This window comes from Rhipicephalus microplus, unplaced genomic scaffold (genome assembly GCF_043290135.1).
Source record: "Rhipicephalus microplus isolate Deutch F79 unplaced genomic scaffold, USDA_Rmic scaffold_12, whole genome shotgun sequence".
Classification (NCBI taxonomy): domain Eukaryota; kingdom Metazoa; phylum Arthropoda; class Arachnida; order Ixodida; family Ixodidae; genus Rhipicephalus; species Rhipicephalus microplus.
The window spans coordinates 32902484-32921840 of record NW_027464585.1 but is presented as its reverse complement, the minus strand read 5'-3'; the positions used below and the strand labels follow the sequence as shown (position 1 = coordinate 32921840).

Here is a 19357-nt window from a genome sequence, read left to right as displayed (position 1 = left end):
TAAGTATTAAGATCATGACAGTGGCGTGATATGCATAGTAAAAATGGTGACAAAGGCTTTGATGATAAAAACATGTAAAAATATTTGGCACTAGCACAAGTGCCTCATCAGCGCCCTTGTGTCCAAGGGCTGCGAGGCAAGTACTTTTAAATGTAGTCACTGCAGCAGCAACGTCTCTTGAGAGGTTACGCTACGCAATGCCTGGGTATATTACATGGTAAAAACTGACATCTCTTAAAAAAGCTAGCAATGATTTATGGGTGAAAAGTGGTTCCCTACCGACAAACATTGCGGGGTGTAATGGTATATGTTGTCGGTAGGGTAATGGAAAGTGTTGTGTTCATAGAGTGTCTAATTGTTTACATTGGATTAAAACGTGAAGAACTGTTAATGCCTCACCACATTTGTCACACAATGGTGAATCGCCACCGGACAAAAGATGTGTGTGTGTCGTGTATGTGTGTCGTTTCCTGAGTCTTGTTAGTGTTACCTCTCTTAGATGTGATTTTAATACTGGTGGCCCATGGCCAAAGTGTGGCTTGATAACGTGTAGCTTAACTTGTGTGTGTCTATCCCACTTGCTCTGCCAGTAGTCCCTCAGCTTTCGTTTGAGAGACGGCTTAAGATCAAGGGGCGGGATCGATATGGGTGTAGTGGCACTGATTTCGTGGACGGATGCAGCAAGCTGATCCGCCATCACGTTGCCTTGAATCTCACGGTGCCCTGGCACCCGGCACACTACAACATGTTGGTTGAGTGTGTAGAGTGTGCATAAAATGGAGTAAAGTGAGACGTGGACAGAGTTTTTTGTTTTTTAAGACTGTGCAGAGCCGTTACCACACTGAGGGAGTCTTTATAAATTACTGCTTTTTGTATTTGTAATTGTTTGATGTGTTTAGCTGCCACAAGTATCGCGTAAGCTTCCGCTGTGAAGATACTTGTGCCTGGATGTAGAGGGCCAGCATCTGAAAAGGAAGGGCCAACAGCAGCGTAGGACACAGAGGAGTTGGATTTAGAGCCATCTGTAAAGAACTCAGGACGTGTGTATTTGTGTTGAAGTTCCAGGAAGTATGTGTAGATATGGGCAATAGGCGCATGTTTTGTAACTTCTTGGAAAGACACATCGCAGTCTATAGTCTGCCACTGCCACGGTGGCGGGTATGCTATTGGAGCCATTAAACTGTGTTCAAGTGACACTCCTGTGTCCTCAGCTAGACCCTTCAGGCGAACTGAGAAGGGCTGCCTCATCGAAGGCCTGTTTTGAAACAGAATGAAGCTCGTCAAATCAATAATAGTAGAGTATGAGGGGTGCTTCTTGTCTGCTTTCACCTTAAGAAAATAAACAAAGGACATGTAAGTTCTCTGCAGATGAAGCGACCACTCATTTGACTCAACGTAAAGGCTTTCTACGGGGCTGGTGCGAAAAGCACCCGTAGAAAGGCGGATGCCCAAATGGTGCACTGGGTCCAGCATCTTCAAAGCACTTTGAGTCGCAGACTGATAAACAACGGCCCCATAATCTAAGCGGGTGCGAATGAGGCTTCTATACAGATTCATGAGACAATGCCTGTCACTACCCCACGTAGTACGTGGCAACACTTTTATAACATTCATGGCTTTTAAACATTTCGTTTTTAAATACGTGACGTGGGGTACGAAGGTCAACTTGTTGTCCAAGATTAAGCCTAAGAATTTATGCTCCGCATTTACTGACAGACGTTGACCGTTCAGTTCAATGTCAGGTTCTGAGTGCATGCCTCTCTTTCGGGAGAACAAGACACAGGTGCTTTTTCTAGGTTCAGCCGGAATCCATTTTCCTCTGCCCACTTGGAGACCTTGTTTAAATCTAACTGAACCTTCCACTAACACATTGCTAGGTTGCATGACTTAAAGCCAAGCTGGACGTCATTGACATATGTGGAATAGAACATGTTGCGGGGAATGGACAGGTGCAAGGAATTCATTTTGATAGTAAAAAGTGTACAACTAAGTACACCACCTTGCGGCACGCCTGTTTCCTGGACAAACGTTTGGGAGAGAACACTGCCCACACGGACACGGAATGTCCGATTGGACAAGTAACTCTTGATTATGGAAAACATTCTACCGCGCACGCCAAGGTGGGACAGGTCTCTTAGAATTCCAAAGCGCCGTGTTGTATCATAAGCCTTTTCGATATCGAGAAACACAGAGGGAAATTATTGTTTATGGACGAAAGCGTCTCTGATCTGTGCCCCGATACGAACAAGGTGGTCTGTGGTGGATCTACTCTCTCGAAACCCGCACTGAAATGGGTCTAACAAATTGTTTGTTTCAAGGAAATGTACAAGTCGGCAGTTTATCATTTTTTCGAAGACTTTGCAGAAGCAGCTTGTAAGTGCAAAAGGCCTATAACTCGAAGCTAAAGAAGGGTCCTTGCCCTCTTTCAAAATGGGAATAATGATAGCCTCTTTCCAGGAGGTAGAGATAGTGCCTGAAAATCAAATAGCATTGTACAATTAAAGTAAGGTTTTTCTCGTTTCGATTGGTAGGTTTTTTAACATTTCATACATCACACGGTCAGAACCTGGGGCAGAAGTACTGCAGGAGTTTAGAGATGTTCGGAGCTCAGCTAGACTGAAAGCTTGGTTATATGCCTCGTTTCTAGTGCAGTTGTGTTGGAGTTTATGCTCTCCTATTCTTGTTCTGTATTTTTGGAAAGTGTCAGTATAGTGGGACGGGGTGGACACTCGTTCGAAGTGTGCACCGAGAAAGTTTGCCTGATCTTCCAAGGTATCACGAGTGGAAGTGTGTGTACTTGTTTTCCTGCTATCCTAACAAACATGTTCCAGACTTTAGCCTCCTGTGTGTATGAATTGATCCCTGACAAAAACTTCTGCCAGCTTTCTCTTCTGGCCTGCCGACGCGTTCTCCTGCCTTGAGACTATTTTCTTGAAGGTGTCAAGATTTTCGGCTGTCGGTGAGTTCCGATGCAACCTCCATGCCTTATTCTGCTCATTTCGCGCATTACGACACTCAGTGTTCTACCATGGGACATGTCGCTTGCCGGGCAGTGCAGATGTTTGTGGGATCCACTTGGCTGCTGCGTTAATAATGAGAGCTGTGAAGTACTGCACAGCTTCATCTATGCTTAGCCCAGATATGTCAGTCCAACATAACTGAGCATTCTTATGAAACTGTTCCCAGTCGGCTTTGTGTATAAGCCATTTGGGAACTCGTGGAGGACATTCGTATGGTGTTTGGGTACTCAAAACAACAGGAAAATGGTCACTTCTGTAGGGATTATTTAGAACTTTCCATTGGAGTAATGGTACAAGTGAAGGAGATGCGATGCTGAGGTCTATGGAAGAGTAGGTTTTGTTGGCAAGGTTATAATATGTTGCCTCTTTCCTATTCAACAGACAGGCACCGGAGGAAAAAAGGAACTGTTTAATGAGATGACCTCGTGCGTCGCAGCGAGAATCACCCCACAGACTGCTATAAGCATTCAGGTCACCAAGGACCAGATAATGTTCAGGTAGTTGATCTATTAAGGACTCGAATTCTCGTTTTTCAAGACGGTGGTGTGGGGGTATGTACAGAGAGCAGATGGTGACAAGCTTGTTGAAAAGAACTGCTCGAACAGCCACTGTCTCTAGAGTTGTTTGTAGTCGTAAATGTGTGCATGCTACCTTTTGATTAACAATAATGGCTACACCGCCCGATGACGCCGCAGCATGGTGGTGGTGGTGGTGGTGGTGGTGGTGGTGTTGCAGCAGGCGGGGTTAGCCTGGCCTGCATGGCCGGCAATTGTTCCGCCTGAGCATCTCCTTAATTTGGAAAATGTCACCACGTGTCAGACAGCCCAGTGTCTCGCAGGAAGACCAACAAAGTTCGTTGCACGTTCCTCCTAGTTACCGCGGGTCCTTCAGGAAAGATGATGTCATCAACTGTCCGGTGCCTATGACAGCCTTTTCGCAAGGTGCGGATCATCGCTGCTCTTTGCGCATCAAACTGTGGGCAAAGCCAAATGAAATGTTCAATATCCCCGATGTCACCACAGAAGGCACAGAACGGGGAAGCGTATCTCCCAGTCTTGAATGACCAGGCCGGGGTGTATGCGGAGCCGGTTCTAATGCGGTACAACAGCGTCGCTTCTTCACGAGAAAGTTCATGAATTACACATGCTTGGTGTGGAAACCTGTAGATCGCCTTGAAATGATTGCGTATCACATCTTTGTTGTCCTGGTAAGTCTTGGGAGTTCTTACTTTTGGAAACGATGTACGTGCTTCGCATGCAAGGGCATCAGCCTTTTCATTGCCCTCAATGCCAACGTGGGATGGGATCCACTGGAACTTTATATTAAAAGTCTTGCAATTTAGGTGTTTGATTAGTGCCAGAGATTGCCTGGTGAACTTTTCTTGAGGTAGGCCACGATGCAGTCTTTGTAGCGCCGATTTGGAGTCCGTCAGCACTACAACATCTCGTGCAGAAAAGGATCGCAGTTTTCGCAAAGCCGCCGTAATTGCAGCGCTTTCTACCGTTGTGGACGAAACCACGCGATCCAGGCGGCCCGACCATGACACGCCCAGGCTGGGTATGCAGAAAGCCGCTGCGCAGCTATCAGTCTGTGTGCACACTGATCCGTCGGTGTACACTTGTAGGTGGCAACGGTACATGGTGCTCAAGTGGTCCAGCGCAAGAAATTTTGCTTCTGCGGCTGGAATGGTGCGCTTCACTGGTAGATTGGGTACGCTGAAGTTGCACGCAACATCCACAAAAGACCATGGCGGTTCCATAGGGCGCCGTTTAGGCAGTTTCAAGCCTAAATATTGAAATGTGTTTAGTGCCGCGTTGAAATGTGAGCCAGTTCTTGCTCTTAGCCGCCGGAGAAGCGCCGTGCCTGCGAAGGACTCGCCCAGTCTTGACAGCTGCGTCAATAAGGCCTGAGACGCCAAAAGGCGGAGCGGAAGAGACTCGGCTTCATTGGTGACCTTCGTGTTTGAAGCCGCCTGAGGGACTCCCATCGCCAAGCGAAGACCCTTTCTGTGCACTGCCTCTAGGCGTTCGAACTGGCTTGGTGATGGTGATATCAGGGGCAGCTGATAAAGAATGCGGCTTGTTATAAGCGCATCATTCAATTTAAGCATGGACATAGGATTGTTGCCCCAACGGACCCCTGCCATGCGACGAAGAGCGTTGATCCTTTGCACTGATGCAGTTACTATACCATCAACCGCACGTCGCCATAATAGCTTGTTGTCGATGGTAATGCCCAGGAAGCGAACACTTGTTGCACAACGAATTGAGTGGCCTCGAATATTCAGCGACAGACGTGTTGACTTCCGTCGCACTCCCGGGAAGAGCATGAAGGCCGACTTTTCCGCTGATAAAGATAGGCCAAGTGTCAACAAGTGACGCTCAATGATTGAAATAGCGCTCTGTGCTATCCGGGCCAAACGTTTGTGCTGGTACCCTGAGATCCAAATGCAGATGTCATCGGCGTAGATGGATATTTTAACTGCTTTAAGAGCTGAGTGCAGAGTGTCGGGAAGCCTGGCCATGGCAGCGTTAAAAAGCAAGGGAGATAGAACACTTCCTTGTGGGACGACGAGGGAAACGCGTCTCTCTTCGCTCGTTACATTTCCAAGCTTAACACGGACACAGCGGTCTCTGAGAAATTCATGTACGAACCGAAGAGCATTTCCCGACACACCCATGGCTTGGAGCCCGTTCACGATGCCTGCCTGAAGCACACAATCATATGCCTTGGCAACGTCCATGAAGACGGCGAGTGTCGAGAGTCCGCTGACGCGGTGGTGTTCGATGTGGCTTAATAGGTCCAAAACACTGTCCTGGGCACTCAGTCGTGGGCGAAATCCGGTCATACACGGTGGCCATCGTCTTCCTTGTTCAAGGTACCAAGTTAATCTTGTACATATTAATCTTTCCATCAACTTAGATACGCATGATGTTAGAGATACCGGTCGATATGACGCGAGGCTCGCAGGATCCTTTCCGGACTTTAGGACTGGCACCACCCATGCTGTCTTCCAAACAAGTGGGATCTCTCCCGTGCTCCAGACATGATTAAATATGCCCAAAAGAGCCCTTTTTCGCTCATATGGTAGATTTGTCAGCATTTGATTGCTGATCAAATCGGGAGCATCATCTCTGTCCTTTCGGAAGAGAACATACCGACGCGAAAAATTCGTGTTTCTAGATTTTAAATGAGTTTCCTGTACACACAACACTTTCGGCGAATGTTTGCAAAAGAGCTCTTGAACATCACCGAGGTTTCTAAGCAGTCTTCTGACGTTCCAATGTATTATTTGTGTTGCCATATTGGAGGTGACGTAGTGCCGTGTGTAAGAAAAAAATGGGTGTGTCTGCTTCTTAAGCTAAACGTTAAGGATCAAAGCACAGGGCCGTCGCCGGGCCCCGCTATTGGCTTTTTATTTTTTTTGGCGCACTCCAGGGAGCTGCCCCGATCTTTCGGCACCAGGGGTACCGTGGTGTCCATTGCCTCCTCAGAGGCACTGCGTGCCCGCATTCGCGAGCTGATGTTTCGGGCTTGGGGCATGTCCTGGTGAGACGAGGCCTTCATATCGGCCGACCCCGGGGTCTCCTTCACCTCGGGGGGCGGAACATTTGGTCCTTTCAGGCTAGAGGTCGAGGGGACCTCCTTTGCTGCTGGGATACCCTGGCTGCTGCAAGAGCTGGCAGCTGCCGTGGGTGTGGCCGTGGGGACGAGTGGCAGGGCAGCCTTGGCTGTTCCACCGTGGGTGGGGGCATTGGCAACCACCTGGGCACACTGTGCCTGGCATGGGCAGTTGCCGCAGGCCGTTGTAGTGCTGCCCCCTGTTGCACTACAAAGGCAAACGATAGTTCGTTTGTGAAAAGACCTGATACTTGTTGACGGGCTTCTCGGAAAGTAATGCTTTGTGTGATTTTGACTGTAACAATGTCTTTTTCCTTTTTCCATGTTGGACATGTTCGGGAGTATGCAGGATGGTCACCATCGCAGTTTGCGCAGTGGGCCCCATCCTCCACCTTACACTCGTCTGTGGCGTGTCCTGTGGTGGCACACTTTCCGCAGGTGAGTTGGCTGCGGCAACTCTGAGAGCCGTGAACAAAACGCTGGCATTTGAAGCAGCGTCGTGGGCTTGGAATGTAGGGTCTCACATTCAACTTCAAGTATCCTGCTTCGAGATGTTCAGGCAGGGTACTGGTGCAAAACGTCACAATTATGTGTTTTGTTGAGACTTCCTTCTTATCATGCCTGATTTTGATTCTTTGTACTTGTGCCACCTGCTGGTCTTTCCAGCCCTTGAGGAGCTCACCTTCAGTCAGGCCAAGCAAGTCTCGATCAGATACAACGCCTCGTGAAGTGTTGAGTGAGTGGTGTGGTGTAATTGAGATAGGAATGTTTCCAAACGATTCCAGTTTCGAGAGGTTTTCATACTGGCTCTGACTTTTTACCTCGAGGAGGAGATACCCATGGGTCATTCTTGTGGCCTGGTAACCTGGGCCAAGTGTAGTGGTAAGGCATCTGGAAACAACAAAAGGCGAAATTGTTCTGGCGTTCTTTTCAGCAGTTTCACAGTGGATTACATGGTAGCGGGGAAAGGTTTCTTTCGGTTTTCTGAAATAGTTGCAAATTTCTTCGGTGCGCCCTCTCTTCGAGAGAGGACGATAGTGCAATGAAGGGAGAGAAGAAAAAGCCATAAACTAAATATGACTTCAGGAGCCATGCCAGCCACCCACCATGGAGCCCAACACGGGGACGTGAGAAGTCCTAAATTTATATGAGGCATGTCAACGTCAGCTGTACACAGCCGCTATAACCAAAGATATTGTGCCCAAGACAGAGCACATACACAAGGTTAACCCTTGCCGCCAGGAAAAATCTGAAGTAAATGGAAGAGAGAAGAAGACAGGATGGATTTAAAGACGAGAAAAGACTAAGATGTAGAGAGCGAGAGAAATAGGAAAAGGCGACTACCGATTTCCCCTGGGTGGGTCAGCCCAGGAGTGCCGCCTACGTGAAGCCGGGGCCAAAGGGGTGTGTTGCCGCCGCTGGGGGGCCTCAAAGGTCCAATCACCCAGCATTGGCTCAACCCCCAGGATCCCCTTTTCCCCGGACACGGCAAAGCTACGCACGGCTAGGCGTGGGAGGGATTCAAACCCCCCCCCCCCCCCCGTTAGCTCGGGTCTGTGGTGTCGCTACACACCAAACGCCTGCTGGTGCAGGCGCCCCTACGGTATATGATTGACAAGTCAATCAGCACCATGGAACGTAAAGAACAGGCGAGTATTCCGTCCAAACATGCCGGTATTATGATTTCGCTCAGCACGATCCACCGTGATTCCCTGCTTCTCGTATAAAGCACCGCATGGACACGACATCTCACAGACTTCTCCGTCAGAAACCATATTGTGTATTGCCTTCGGAACGCACAGTGATCAATGAACAGGTTTGCGAGATGCTCAAGAAAAATGTAATTCAAGAATCATGTAGTCCGTGGGCCGCTCCAGTAATTCTAGCTAAGAAGAAGGATGGGACATGGCGATTTTGTGTTGACTACCACTGTCTTAACGCCATCACTAAAAAAGACGCATATCCACTCCCGCGTATTGATGATGCTATCGGCTGTCTATCATCGGCCTCTTACTTTTCGTCTGTGGATTTGAGGTCAGGCTACTGGCAGATTCCAATGCACGAGTAAGACAAGGAAAAAACGGCATTCGTTACAACAAATGGACTATTTGAATTCAATGTGATGCCGTTTGGACTCTGCAATGCACCTGCAACTTTTGAGCGCTATATGACAACATTCTGCGTGGATTGAAGTGTGAAGTGTGTATGTGTTTCTTGGACGACGTAGTAATTTTCGGGCGCACCTTTTGTGAGCACAACACACGCCTCGGCCTCGTGCAGGACTGCCTAAGCAAAGCTCGCTTGGCGCTCAACTCAAACAAATGTCGTTTTGATGAGTGCCAAACACTCGTCCTTAGACACTTAGTAGACAAAGAAGGCATACGACCGGATCCCGCGAAGACGGCCACAGTGGAAGCATTTAAGCAACGTCACTTGGTGAGAGAACTGCGCTGCTTTTTGGGGCTTTGTTCATACTTTCGCCGATTCATCCCTGGCTTTGACAATATCGCATACCCGCTCACGTGTCTGTTTCAGAAGGGTACGCAGTTTGACTGGACCCCTGAATGTGAGTGCTTTTTCCGAGTTGAAGTTTCTTTTGACGTCTCATCCGACTCTTCGGCACTTCAATTCTCTGGCTCCCACTGAGCTTCACACAGACACCAGCGGTATTGGTGCAGGTGTTATCCTGGTTCAACGCTTGGATAACCAAGAACACGTCGTAGCGTATGCAAGTCGCTCGCTCAGCAAGTGCGAGCGTAACTACACAGTCACAGAGCAAGGATGCCTTGCAGTAGTCTTCGCAGTGCAGCGCTTCCGGTCCTACCTGTATGGACGCCCCTTTACAGTCGTGACAGACCACCATTCTCTGTGCTGGTTGGTCAATCTGCGTGACCAACCTGGTCAGCTGGCGCGCTGGGCACTTCGTCTAGAAGAATATAACTTCATGGTTTCCTATAAGAGTGGCCGACGTCGCGCTCACGCAGACTGTCTTTCGCGACTACCGCTTCTAACGACGGAATGTGACGCGGACAACTTCGGCACCTACATCGCATCACTGGACCAACTATTTCCCGATGCCATGACTTTTAAGGATGAGCAACAATGGGAGTGCAACATACAGCAACTTCTTGCCACCAAACCAAAATCCTCGACTACATGATTCTGCATCCGAGACGGGCTAGTTTACAAAAAGAACTACACCAGCACCGGTTCGCGATATATTCTGGTGGTTCCGAAGAGACTTAGCGTTTATGTCTTACATGCTATGAATCATAACCCAACATCCGGTCATCTAGGCACAGCGAAAACTCTTTGCCGTCTCCAAGAAAGATTCTACTGGCCCAAAATGCGCCAGACGACGGAACAATACGTGTCTAGCTGTAAAGAGTGTCAACGTCATAAGCGCACAACAAGTGCTCCTCCAGGGTGATTACATCTGGTGCCGCCCCCTAGAACTCCATTCGAGCAAGTCGGGTTTGACCTCCTTGGGCCCTTTCCCTTGTCTTCTGAAGGAAATTGCTGGATGGTCGTCTGCACGTACCATTTAACACAGTACTGCGAGACAGCTGCCATACCATCGGCAACTGCAGCCGATGTGTCTCTCTTCATGCTACGTTTTGTAATTCTTCGACATGAACCTTCTAAAATTGTAATCAGTGACCGTGGCCGACAATTCACAGCAGACATAGTGGAAGAGATGCTTCGTGTCTGTGCCTCAAAGTTTCCGCACTCTATTTCATATCTTCCCCAAACAAACGGTCTAACTAAACGAACGAACAGAACTCTCTCGAACATGCCGTCTATGTATGTCGCATCAGATCGCAAGGGCTGGGACAGTATTCTACCTTTTATCACAAATGCATTCAACACCGCACAGCATGAAACTACCGACTACAGTCCTCTCCTTCTTCTATATACTCCACCACCACGTCATACCCTAAATACCATCTTCCCGTGTTCGGACCATTATGATCCCTGCATATCCGAGATCATCTGTCAAGCAGAAGAAGCTAGACGCCTTGCTTATTTGCGCACTCTTGCTTCACAAGACCGCTAGAAGGCACATTTTGACCCCCGATGCCGGCACGTGACGTACAATCGCGGTGACCTACTGTTGCCGTGGGCACCAACTGGAAAACGCGGTTTGAGCGAGAAACTGCTAGCGCACTATGCGGGGCCTTATCTTGATCTAGACCGTATCAGTGATTTAGTTTACCACATAGCGCCCCTCCAGTCGAACGGCCGACGGTCTGCAAAAACTGAACTTGCCCATGTTGCACGTTCGAAGCACTTTATTCCTCGAGAGACTGTTTGACTCGCTCACTGGGCTTCGTCTGCGTGGAGGGAAATGTTACACATATGTAATTTAGGTATGTGCACCTGTGTAGCGGGTACCAGGGTGGTGGCAAGAGCTATATATATATATATATATATATATATATATATATATATATATACATATATATATAAGTACATACTCCATGAGCGGTCACGGAGGATCTACTTGATTATATGCAACCAACGGCCACTCAACCACTATGCCTGACAATATATATATATATATATATATATATATATATATATATATATATATATATATATATATATATATATATATATATATATATATATATATATATATATATATATATATATATATATATATATATTGTAGTGGGGAATTCGCAAGGCAATGATAGTGGGACCATCGCTGAGTGCGAAGCGCGAGCACGAGCTGTAGACACTGGACTGCCCGAGCATTTGTTTCTGTACCGGCTGTCTGCCTATTATCTGGCGTCGCTAATAAACCCCCTTGCAAAGTGGTGGAAGTGTGCTGGGTACGCAAACCTGGAACTTCGAAGCCGGAAGCTGCCCACTACATCAGCAATGCCTGATCAGACGACCGAGCAAGGCACCACCCAGCAAAGTACGGCCCAATCTCAACTGGTCATCGTGCCTACCACCCTGCGCCAACGAGATCCGCCCTTCTTCAGTGGCACCGATGACCAAGATGTGGAGGACTGGTTGCAGCTGTTTGAGAAGATGAGCGCCGCCAACAAGTGGGACAACCCCTCGAAATTAGAGTATGTCCCATTTTATCTAAAAGACGTCGCCAGCCTGTGGTTCACAAACCACCGCACTGAATTTATCACTTGGGCCGGTTTCAAGACCACCCTCGCAGCTGTGTTCGATCGCCCCGCAGTGCGCAAGCTGCGTGCTGAGCAGCGCCTACGCGGACGTGCACAAAGGCAGGGCGAAAACTTCACAAGCTATATTGAAGATGTAATCGATTTATGCCTGCTCTTCAACCCTGAGATGACCGAACATGACAAGATCAGGCATATCTTGAAAGGCATAGACGATGATGCCTATCAAATGTTGCTGGCAAAGAGCCCAAGTAGCGTATCCGAACTTGTGACCTTGTGCCAGAGCTTGGAAGAGTTTCGGAAACAACGTGCAGCAGTTCGGAGGTCGACGACTGCAGACGACTCTCTCGCTGCCCTGGCCGTCGGTGGTGACAGCTCCCTGCTGGAGCAGATAAAAGAATATGTACGCGAAGAGGTTGCACGACAACTTTCATGTCTCTCGTATCTGCCGACCACCGAAACACCAACGAACCGCCTAACGCCGACAATAAGACAGGCTATTCAGGAGCAGGTCTCCGAGGCGTTGCCACTACCTACGCCTGCCTCTCAACCAACGCCTGTTGCCGCGCCACTGACTTATGCGGCCGTCGCGGCAATGCCTCCTGCATCTCGTCTGCCAATGTATACGCCACAACCTGTGCGACCGTCCACCGCGCCGTTTCCACAGCAACACGCCGGAAATCCTTGGCGCACCGCTGACAACCGGCCTATATGTTACTTTTGCGGAATTCCAGGTCACGTTGCACGTCTATGTCGTCGGCGCTTCACAGTTAACGCACCAAGATATCCTGACTATTCGTTTCGACCTCCATACCACGCGCCTCACGTACCACCTGAAGTTCACGAACGCGATGCGCAAACTGCTTCCGGCGCCCGAACATTCGCTTCTAGACGTTCTACTTCCCGCTCGCCTTCACCTTCACCAAGTCGTCGTTCCGTGTCGCCTATGCGTCGACGACCCACCTCCATTGAGACGGAAAACTAACTGCCGCAGCTCCGGAGGCACGAGCTGCGTCATCGTCTAATCGTTCAAGTCCTCGCCTGTCTCCCGCCAATCTTATCGATGTAATCGTCGAAGGTGTACGAACACTCGCACTCATCGATACCGGTGCCGCGATATCTGTGATTAGTGAGAGACTCTGCCGCTCTCTTCGTAAAGTGACGATGCTTTCTCCCGTGGTTTCTCTTAGTACTGCGAGCGCCCAACAAATTGAGCCCGTCGCGTCATGTACAGCAAAAGTTGTGATTCGAGACGTGTTGTACACCATTGAATTTCACGTGTTGGCTTCATGTTCCCACGATGTCATCCTAGGATGGGATTTTTTATCACGTCATCACGCCGTCGTGGACTGCGCTCGGGCCGAAGTGGAGCTGTTACCGTTTGGTGATGCGCCTTCTGTTGATGCGGCCGTATCTAGTGTGGCTAACCTTGTCGTCGCGACGGACATAGACCTTCCTCCTTTCAGCGCCCAGTTTGTCCCTGCCTGCTGTGCTTCACTTTCTGACGCTACCGTCCTATTCACGCCATCTGACATCTTCGGTAGCCGCCACCACACATCGCTGCCATTCGCCGTTCTTGAGCTTTGTCAAGACACTACCGGGATATTTATTTCCAATCCCAACTCGTGCCCCCTCAGTTTGCGCCGCAACGAGACGCTCGGCCACATTCAGCTCATCGATGAAGGTACCATCGTGCCTGCCGATTTCTTCGACACCAAGCCGAATATGGAGCTGAACGCGTTGGTTCCTCACTTTGCCTTGAACAGCGTGTCTACCGATGCATTTCACCATTCTATTGACAGCCATCTCGCCCCGGCTCAACGAGAGCAGCTTGTTACCCTGCTGCACGAATTCAAGCGTTCGTTTGACTTTCCCCAAGCGGTGCTAGGAAGAACGAACACCGTTGTGCACACAATTGACACAGGAAAGAGTACTCCTTTGCGCCAGCGCCCTTATCGTGTGTCACCAGCGGAGCGTCGGGTAATTGCAGAACAAGTAGACGACATGCTACAGCGCGGAGTCATCAAGCCTTCTTGTAGTCCTTGGTCTTCCCCAGTTGTACTCGTCAAAAAAAAGGATGGTTCAGTCCGGTTCTGCGTTGACTACAGGCGCCTAAACAACATTACGAGGAAAGATGTTTACCCTCTTCCCCGCATAGACGACGCTCTCGATTGTCTCCAAGGTGCAGAATTCTTTTCCTCGCTTGACCTTCGCTCGGGTTATTGGCAGGTCCCAATGGCTGAGTCTGATCGTCCAAAAACGGCGTTTGTCACACCGGATGGCCTCTATGAATTTACCGTGATGCCATTCGGACTCTGCAATGCGCCTGCCACATTCGAGCGAATGATGGACAGCATTTTACGTGGTCTCAAATGGAACATTTGCTTGTGCTATCTTGATGACGTTGTAGTTTTTTCACCCGATTTCACTTCGCATCTCACTCGTCTGCGCAAGATTCTACAGTGCCTTACAAACGCCAGGCTTCAGCTTAACCTGAAGAAGTGTCACTTCGGGGCTAAACAACTCACCATACTTGGTCATGTCGTCTCGAAAGCCGGCATTCTTCCCGACCATGACAAGCTTCGTGCTGTTGCCGAATTTCCTAAGCCGACTACTGTTAAAGAACTACGGAGCTTTGTGGGCCTGTGCTCCTATTTTCGTCGCTTTGTCCGGAACTTTGCCTCCATCATCGCTCCACTCACCAAACTCCTTGCTGGCCCTGCAGATCTTTCGAATTGGACAGCAGCCTGTGACGAATCCTTCGCAACACTGCGCCGACTCCTTACCTCACCACCCGTACTGCGCCATTACGACCCTACTGCGCCAACCGAAGTACACACGGATGCAAGTGGCGTTGGCCTTGGTGCAGTACTCGCGCAACGCAAGCCAGGTTTTACGGAGTATGTGGTCGCCTATGCCAGCCGCGCCCTCACTAAGGCAGAAGCCAACTATTCTGTTACGGAAAAAGAGTGCCTCGCGATTGTGTGGGCGTTAAACAAGTTTCGCCCCTATTTGTACGGCCAAACTTTTGATGTGGTAACTGACCATCACGCACTCTGTTGGTTGGCTTCGCTAAAAGATCCTTCCGGCCGCCTCGGACGTTGGGCACTACGCCTCCAGGAATTCGACATACGCGTCGTCTACCGATCGGGGCGAAAGCCCTCTGACGCAGATGCGCTTTCACGATCACCCGTGAAATCCGATGATACGGATATATCAGCCCTGGACCTTCCCCTCTCTGCCGTCAGCGTCACAGACATGCCATCCGAACAGCGCAAGGACCCTTGGATCGCCTCGCTATTGAATATGCTTTCTGACGCATCAACTTCCGGTTACCCGCGTGCTCTTCGCCGCCAAGCAACGCATTTCGCCATACGGGATGGCCTGTTATACCGTCGCAACTATCAAGTGACGGGTCGTAAATGGCTGCTAGTCATACCCAGCCATATGCGGTCTGATATCTGCAAATATTTTCATGCTGAACCGCAACACGCACACGCCGGTGCGCTAAAGACGTATGAGCGGATCCGCCAACGTTACTACTGGCGGGGTATGTACACGTTTGTACGCAAACACATTCGCTCATGTTCCCAGTGTCAGCAGCGCAAGACATTCCCTCATTCACCCGGTCAACTGCAGCCTTTGCCATGTCCTGCACGCCCATTCGACCGTGTTGGGATTGACCTATACGGCCCGCTACCGTGCTCTGTTGGTGGCAATCGATGGGTGATTGTGGCTGCCGACCATCTGACAAGGTACGCCGAAACGGCAGCGCTGCCTTCGGCTGGTGCTCGTGACGTTGCAACCTTCATCTTGCACCGGTTTGTTCTTCGTCATGGTGCACCACGGGAGCTCCTGAGTGACAGAGGACGCGTATTTTTGTCCGAAGTTCTGCAGCAGCTCCTACATTCATGCCGTACGGTACACCGCACATCAACAGCCTATCACCCTCAGACAAACGGCCTAACGGAACGTTTCAACAGAACCCTCGGAGACATGCTCGCTATGTATATTGATTCCGACCACTCCAACTGGGACGTTGTTCTTCCTTTCGTGACGTACGCCTACAATACGGCGATTCAATCAACAACAGGCTTTTCTCCATTTTTTCTTTTATATGGTCGTGACCCATGCAACACACTCGACACAATTTTGCCATACAATCCTGATGCCTCAGAGTTCAGCCCAGTTTCTGAAATGGCTGAACATGCCGAAGAGTGTCGTCAACTTGCATGGTCCTTCACAGCCGATAACCAAGCCCTCCAAAAAGATCGCCACGAGCATGATCTTGTTCAGAATACCTTCCCCGTCGGTTCTCTCGTGTGGCTCTGACTGCCTTTCCACTCTCCTGGACTGACTCCCAAGTTTGCACCGAAGTATACGGGCCCTTACCGCGTCATACAACACCCTTCTTCTGTCACCTGTGTGATTGAACCACTCAAGCCGTCCACGGACAAGCGCCGCCTTGGTCGTGAGACGGTCCACGTCAGTCTCCTCAAGCCCTGTTACGACCCTCCTGTTCTCTCGTCACCTTGAGTCGCCAGGATGGCTCGTCTTCGTCGTCGGGGCATTGTAGTGGGGAATTCGCAAGGCAATGATAGTGGGACCATCGCTGAGTGCGAAGCGCGAGCACGAGCTGTAGACACTGGACTGCCCGAGCATTTGTTTCTGTACCGGCTGTCTGCCTATTATCTGGCGTCACTAATAAACCCCCTTGCAATATATATATATATATATATATATATATATATATATATATATATATATATATATATATATATCAGACTCCTGATGAAGGCCAGACTCTGGCCGAAACTGTCGAATTAAACACTTCCGTTGTTACCGTTCTCTTGGAGGATCTACTTGACTTATATATATATATATATATATATATATATCTTGAAAGTCTTCCTGAATTCGGGTCGAGTTATAAGTCACCAGAAGAAGCGAACGAGCAAACGAAAAACGATGCTTTATTGCCAACGTTACGGCCGGGGACCGGCCTTCGTCAGGGCATACGTGCATATTACACTAACATGCACTTCTTAAGGACATAGCAAGGGGGCTCCAATTATGAATAATCACTCTTAGCAATCACTGTAGCATTCTTAGAAAACAACTAGAAATTGAACGGAAGAAAGCAAAAAAGTTTTTGCGTGACCACATTACCCTTCCAAAACCACTTACCAACGAAGATTCCCTTCCTGGCGAATCATCCGGTTCTAGACGAGACAAACTATCAGCTAGACCTAACGTAGTAAACCGTTTCAAACGTGGTTTTATCTGACTCAGAAATGAGTGTGCTTACTCGGGGCTTGAATTTATGTCCAGCTACTGGCGGCTACAATGAATTTAACTTGATAAAAGACTTAAATGAATTCGCGCGCAGTATGAGGCTAAGCAAATTCTTCCATAAACGTTCATCATCCAAGAGTAACATGTCTTCCCATCAACACTAGACGCCGCCAACGCAACGCGATAAATTCCTCGATATGTACATTTCTGCAGTTCAGCGTGACATCCTGCAGGCTTAGGGGACCGCATTTCATTCAAAGAAAACCTCACATTCAAAGAACGGAATGCAGTTAAATGTTTACAAGAACGCACAGATATTGTAATAAAACCCGCTGATAAAGGAGGCGCAATCGTGATAATGAACACAACGGACTACGTTTGTGAAGCTCAGAGACAGCTGGATAATGACACGTTTTATAAGCGACTCAGTGAAAACCCCACCGAAAAATTTAAGGACATCGTTACTGATACAATCGAGTATTTGATACTGGATGACAAACTTCCCGATAAAGCAAAGCACTCATTAGTCCCACTGAGCCCTGTTCCAGGAAGGTTTTGCCTATTGCCTAAAATATATAAGCCCAATAACCCAGGTCGTCCTATAGTGTCAGGCATTGGCACTGTCACCGAAGTACTTTCAAGCTATGTCGATGGCCTGATTAGTATACTGCCTCCAACTTTTCCATCCTATCTGAAGGACACTTCTCATTTCCTCGCTGACATCATCGACCTCAATATACCTGCTGACTACTTTCTGGTAACATTAGATGTTGCGTCTTTTTATACTAATATTCCCCAAAAAGACGGCATTCGTGCAGTAGTGGATGCTTATAACGACTCATCATATGACAAATCTGAATATAGCTGCACATTAGCCGCATTATTAAAACTCATCCTGGAGCTTAACAATTTTCAGTTCGGCGGTGTTCACTACGTACAAGTTAGTGGCACTTCGATGGGCACCAAAATTGGTTCAAATTACGCGAATATATTTATGGGCCAATTGGAAAATCACTTTCTTTCAACGTGCAGACTACAACCCTACTACTACAAACGTTTTATAGACGACATTTTTTTTATTTTGCATCACGGCGAAGCGGAACTCATGACTTTCGTCGCATACTTTAACAAGGTTCATCCATCCATTTCATTGTCACAATCGTACTCGGAGGCATCCATCTGTTTCCTGGATGTAACAGTATCCCTTTGCGGCAAAAAATTATCTACTAAAATATACAGAAAACCCACCGACGCTCACCAATACCTTCATTTCAAAAGCAGCCATGTAAAACATTGTAAGACGAGTATACCCTACAGTCAAGCACTTCCTTTCAAAAAACTGTGCTCTGAAAATTCAGACTTTGTTGAAAACTGTGATAAGCTTCGTGATGCCCTAACTGTACAACAGTACCCGCCTCAGATTATTGACGTGATCATGCGCGCCGATGCTATGGACCGAAGAGCGCTTCTAAAATCAAATAAAGAACCTGCGCACCGGAAGCATATCAATTTAATTCTGACACACTCTCCGTCAATTCCAAATGCTAACGCGATCCTCAAAAAGCACTACAACATACTAATGCAGAGCAATCGTCTCAAAGACGTCTTCCCGGAACCTCCACGAGCAGTTTACCACCGATCGAAAAACCTACGAGACATACTTACGTCATCCAAAATATCAACGCCAGCCCATGTGGGCTGGCGTTGATATCAACGCCAACCCATGTTGATATCAACGCCAACGCCAACTCCAACCCGCCAAAATATCAACGCCAACCCATGTAATAAGGCACGCTGCAAGGTGTACCCCCACATGACTACGTCGCGTATTGTTAAGAGCTCTGCGTCAAACTTCACTCTCTGGATAAAAGCCAATTTGGACTGTGACACGGGCAATGCAATCTACTTGCTTCAATGCTCATTGTGTGACCTCCAATATATTGGTCAAACGGAGACAGCTTTCCGGTTGCGCTTCAATAATTACAGGTCACACGTCTTGTGCCTGCCTAGCCTTCCCCTGTCCAAACACCTCGCTACCCCAGGCCACTATTTCGACAACATAACTGCCACAATACTTGAATCTGGTTTTGAATCGCACTACGAAAGGAAAGTTCGTGAATATTTTTTTATTCATAAATTTAACGCCATAGCGTCTGGAATAAACGAGAACCCAGGGAGGCTTATGTTTTTACCGGCAAAACAGATAAATCAACCGCCGTAGCCCACATACATGTTTGTTCACTGCCGTGATTACGTTGCGATGTCATTGGTGAC

General features: G+C 48.5%; 1 protein-coding gene across 1 annotated transcript in view; it reads right to left on the bottom strand.

The window, feature by feature from the left end:
* LOC119168162 (acetylcholinesterase) overlaps nucleotides 1-19357 on the bottom strand; it is a 327135-nt gene that overhangs the window by 87643 nt on the left and 220135 nt on the right. The gene's annotated exons all lie outside the window — the stretch shown is intronic.